This window comes from Silene latifolia, chromosome X (assembly GCF_048544455.1).
Source record: "Silene latifolia isolate original U9 population chromosome X, ASM4854445v1, whole genome shotgun sequence".
Lineage (NCBI taxonomy): Eukaryota > Viridiplantae > Streptophyta > Magnoliopsida > Caryophyllales > Caryophyllaceae > Silene > Silene latifolia.
In genome coordinates this window covers 67,021,343-67,027,342 of record NC_133537.1, presented here as the reverse complement: position 1 = coordinate 67,027,342, position 6,000 = coordinate 67,021,343, and positions in this window count along the sequence as shown.

Sequence of the window (6,000 nt, the reverse complement as noted above, 5' to 3'; positions counted from 1 at the left end):
TCCAACCCTAAACCCTTTTCCTTAAACAAAACAAATCGTATAACAAATTGTATAACACTGTTACTGTAAAACTTAGGAAATATGCTCCTAAAACGGGACGGACAATGGTCCTAAAACAATATTTATTCTTTGTATAAAATGTTGTAAGTCTTTGTATAAAATGTTAACTATGATGTAGGAAAATCGAATGACTTTTTATCGTGACATGTTATTGCCACAAAGAAACACACAATTCTACTTTTTATTTTTACAGTGACATATTATTGTCACAAAGAACACAAAATCCTACTAATTATTGCTAAGGTCACAATGTTACTTTGTAACATCATAACAAGATATCAAACTTTTTTCTTTTTAGTGCTTTCTCGGCGGCTACATCAGCTATGCGAAGAGGGCATGTTCTCCTGTCGTGGGTAACTCTTTCTTTGCAGTATGCACATAGCCTCTTTGGCTTGGCTGCTTTTTCAATGGCCTGTTGTTTAGCTGACTTCAATCTTTTTCCGCTGCCCTTGTTGCGTGCTTGTTCCGGAGGGTGGATAGTGACTTGAGACGACGAGTGCAAATTTCCCAACAAAGATCTCCATCTCTTGGTCTTTTGTAAGCGGTTCAATACATAACTTCTGCCGGAACTCAACTAGGAGGGATGCTAACTCTTCCGTGTGTTCGAGGTAAAGTTTTGAGAACACCAACTATCTGACGGAACTCGACCATACGTTGCACAAATGATCATTATCGAGGCGTAGCCATATATGAATCCTCAATGACATTCCCATTCGAATCAAGCACTGGAAGTAAAACAAAGATGTTACTGTTTATCATGGTGACAATGTTACTATAAGAAATTATGGTTACAATGTTATCTTTATAAAACAATTACGTAACAAGTCAAAATCCTTTGTAATAATGTTTTCGAATTAAACCTGTTCGCTGCGTGTGTGTTATTTAGCCAACGATCTACAATGTACTTGCTTGGTATTCGCCCAATTCCTTTGCCCTTGTACACCCATAGAATATGCCTGCAGAGTAATCCAATTCTTTCGAACAGTTTACACTCGCATACTGCATCTGTGCTTCTAAGGTCCAACCTCACCTTGAAAATTCTGTCTGTCTCAGCATCGATTACATGAATTATGCGCACATGCTCCTCCTTCTCAAAGTCATCAACACCACATGAATCGGCAGCCATTACTTCTTCTTGAAACACCTTGAACACAGCATGTGTGTATATAATAGCGCCATGATTTTCTATAGGTAATTCTGTCTTAAGCTCGGGGAATGAGTGGTCATTTTTATAATCATCGCACCTTCGTGTATAGCGCTCTTTTGGTCCATAGCGATTTGGAACCTGGTTTTAATGCAACAAGGATTCGAACAAATTATTTATGTAACAATGAAACAATGGTACTTTGTAACATACACTTTGTTCCTGCATCGTAAGGAATGAAAAAGAGTTGTTTACCTCATCCAAAATTCGACCAGTGTACCAAAGTGATTTTCATAGCGCTTGAAAAACGAATTTGTACTTTCGATCGCTTGTGTTGTTCTTAATATGCAGCCCAAGGCAAGGTCACGATGGTAGGCGGGAATCCAATGGTGTCGTAAGTCGAACATTGTAGTCAACCAATCATTATCTTCCAAATCAAATCTGAAATGACCTTCTGCCACTTCTCTTCGAACTCCGACGGCTCCATATCAGGGTCCCAAACAACAGCGTTGAAGCGAGCAAGGAAGTCCGTGTCTCTGCAGAGTGCTGAACCAACTTTGTCTGTGATCTTTTGTGTAATATGCCACATACAATAACGATGCCTAGCCGTCTTGAAAATGTAAGGAAAGCCTGTTGTATGCCGGTCATAATGAAACAACAAGTCGAAACGTGATATTGACCAGTGATAGGGAAAGAGCAAGTGAGTAAATTTAAGTAAGTCTTCATTCTGAAACATTGTCACACTATTACCTTCTTTATGCCAGGGCATTGATCCGTGATCATGAATCTGCGCTCTTTTGTCCCATGGCGGTCAAGAAATCTTTGAAAGGTCCATTGGAAGGAGATGTCATCCACGTGTAACAGGAGACAACCGGCAAACAACACCGACTTTCTGTGGTGATTAACACCTGTGAATGGTGTAAAAACCATATCATACTTGTTGGTTCCGTAAGTAGGGTCGAAGCTCACAAAGATCCCCAAAGAATGAGTAGTTTCTAATACATGTAGCATCAACCCAAAAGAACTTTGTTAGACGGTTTTGCGGATCAACATCATAGGCGAAGTAAAATCGGGTTGGGTCGCTTTGAGTTTCTCGAGTCGATCGATGAAAAGGTCAACATCTCGTAACCCAATGTAGCACTTGATATCTCTTTGAAAGTTCTTAAAATCTATCAATGTAGCACCGATATTTTCATACCCATTGACAAGTTCCTTAACCTGTCTAAAGGTCAATCCAGCGCCAATATTCAACTTGGAGTTGTCCAAGATAAGCGTCTTCGGGAACATATCAAGGGATCGTGAAATCTTATCGAGATCTCTCATACAGACGAGAGGTGAGACGATGATTGTGGACTTCAAAAAACTCGTCAATCATAGCTGGGCCATCAAGGCCATGTAGAAGGGCAAATCCGACGTACGCTCGGCATCCAATTCTTGTGATTTTAACTCGCCGTGTAATGAACTAGTCGTGGACGAACCATCACCCATATTCTCATCATCCTTGGTTACGGGACGCCTGTTTCGGTTTAGATTCCCTGAACCCTTGACGGTTGCAGACTACGAATTTTTGGTGTGCAACACCACCTCGTAGTGTTTTCGTCTTTGTGCTTTCGAGGGGTAAATCCACATGCCCGAGCATAAACCTCGTAGAACCGATTCCAGGCCTCAAGGGAGGCGAAAACTGCACCAATGGTAGGTCTAAACTTGTGCTCAACCACACGCATCCAGCGCTCACCTCCATTAGGCGTGTGAGACAGAACAAGTTGATTATTTGGTTGAGGATTGGGTTGCTCTTGGACAATTGGCGTAGAATGGGGTTGAGTGACATGACTTGAGTCTCTGTAATACAAAAAGGAAAATACGAGTATTAGTGACCTGAAATACAACGGTGGTATTACAAAGAATTACATTGTTACAGTAATACTAGTACTATGACAATGTAGTGACATAAGGATGGACGGGGAGAACAGAAATATGCGAAGAGGTTGGACTACAATTTAGAACAAGAAACTAAAGTACATTGAAGTAACAATGAAACAAGAGGACATCCGTATGGTACAAAGATATGTTATATGTGCATTGGAAATGAATATATGTGATTGTGTTACATAAACATTGATATTGAAACAAGTGAGCACAGTAAGCATTGATGGCGAAACAGAATATACGACAGGGGAACAAAGAATATACAAGACGGAAAGAGAGTCAAATATAATGAAATTTGACCTAAATTGAACGAGAAAATCAACAAATACAAGGATATTTGACCTAATATTTAAGACAAAAGCAACTACGAGTATAATCAAAGGAAAGGAGACCGTAAATTGAAGTAGAAGTGAACGGATTTCATTAAAATTGAAGCAAACAGAAAATCGATTAACCTAAAAAACTCGAAAAGCAACGAAATAAAGACAAATTAATCAAAATTGACGGAATGTGACGATAAAGCAAGCTGCGATTGTAAGCGAAGCGAGGAAAACGCAAATATGAAAATTCGATAGGAAAAACAACAAATACAAGGAGATTGCACCTAATATTTAAGAGAAAAGCAAATACGAGAATAATCAAAGGAAAGGAGACCGTCAAATTGAAGTAGAAGTGAACGGATGTCATTAAAATTGAAGCAAACATAAAATCGATTAATCTAAAAAACGAAAAAGCAACGGAATAATGAAATTACAATAGCGAATGATCAGCGACATAGAATCCGATGAAATCGCGAAAAGGAAAACGAAACGAAAGGATTACGGATATTACCTGTTTGCATGTTAATGTCGGTAGAATCTGCATCCAATGTAGCAACGAGAACCTGGAAAACACACGAATTTGATTGATTTGTGAATGAATTGATAAAAGCGAGTAAAAAACAGGAACCTAGGGTTTGTTTGCTTGATTCGAGGATTATTTTCGACTTAGAGAGAGATATAGAGAAAGCGAGGAAAGAGACGGAGGAGAGAGAAAGTGAAACCCAATTATGAGAGGCAGGTTTGAATTCTTAGCTTTTATACGTTTGTTATAATTTCGAGATTTAATCTCGATCGTTGATTAGGAGTAGATCTAATGGATGAGATTAAAATGCTAGACTCACCTAAGATACCTAGACTCACTTGATGCAATATATATATATATATATATATATATATATATATATATATATATATATATATATATATATATATATATATATATATAACGCAAATTAAAGTCAATTATAATTCTCTCTTTTCTTAAAAGAAATGGATAGTCCAATTTCTCTCAACAAAAAAAGAGACAATGAAAAAAGAGATGTAATACTATATTCTCTTGTAAAGGGAATGGACTCTCCAATTCCTAAAAGAAATGAAGAGGATCCATATTCAATAAAAGTGGAGCAAGTTAGGTCCTTATTCCGGATAATTCACGTGGTATCCCTGAACTTTGTCACTTTGCACATGGTGCCCAATATTTTATGTTTAAACACATAATACCCTTTAGCTTTGATTTTTATGCATAACATACCCTTTTTGTCGCAATAAAAAAAACGGAAAATTCACGTGGTGTCCTCGAACTTTGTCATTTTTCACGTGGTACCCAACTCTTTAAGTTTGTGTACATAATACCCTCCATGTTTGATTTTCATGCACAACATGTCCTTTTTGTCGCTATAAAAAAACTCAATTGTGCATAACTCGTAGACCGGAATTCAGAATCAGGCAATTTTTTTCCTAAAATTATTATATCGTCATAATCTATGATTTGAGGAAAAAAAATTGTCGACTGACATTTTAAAGGTTTTTTTTAACGAAAATCTCAAATCAATTATATCATTGATCTTAAATTTCCGAACGGAAAATTCACGTGGTACCCTCGAACTTTGTCATTTTGCACGTGGTATCCAACTTTTTAAGTTTGTACACAAAATATCCTTGAGATTTGATTTTCAAGTACAACGTGCCCTTTCGATCGTTCTTAATATTTTCAATTGAGCATAAATCATAGACCAGAAATCGGAATTGACTAATTTTTTTTTTCAAATTGATTACCTCTTCGAGATCTATAAATTGATAATACAAAATGGGCATTCGAAAATTTAAGATCGAATATATGGTTGATTTGAGATTCTCGTTAAAAAAACCCCTATAAAATGTCAGTCGACAATTTTTTTTTCTCAAATCGTAGATTATGACGAGAAAATCATTTTAGGAAAAAAAATTGGCCGATTCTGAATTTCGGTCGATGAATTATGCGCATTTGAGGTTTTTTATAGCGACAAAAGGGCATGTTGTGCATGAAAATCAAATATGAAGGGTATCATGTAAACAAACTTAAAAAGTTGGATACCACGTGCAAAATGACAAAGTTCGAGGGTACCACGTGAATTTTCCGATTTCCGAATGACCATTTTTGTTTTGTCAATCTATAGATCTCGAAGAGGTAATCAATTTGAAAAAAAGAATTGCCAAAATCCGATTTTTGGTCTATGATTTATGCTCAGTTGAAATTTTTAAGAACGATAAAAAGGGCACGTCATGCTTGAAAATTAAACCTCAAGAGTATTTTGTTTATGAACTTAAAAAGTTGGGTACCACGTGCAAAATTACATAATTCATGGGTACGGTACCACATGAATTTTCCGTATATTCTAACTTACCCTATTGTTAATTTAACATGAGTCATATTCGCCCATGATAGTAAAACACTAACACTCCTAACTTCCTTTAAAGTTTCGGATTTTTAGTGGTAAAATCATTAGGGCTATATTGGCGGCTTGGCGCCGATACCACTTATCGAGTCTTCAACTACGAACTCGTTAAACC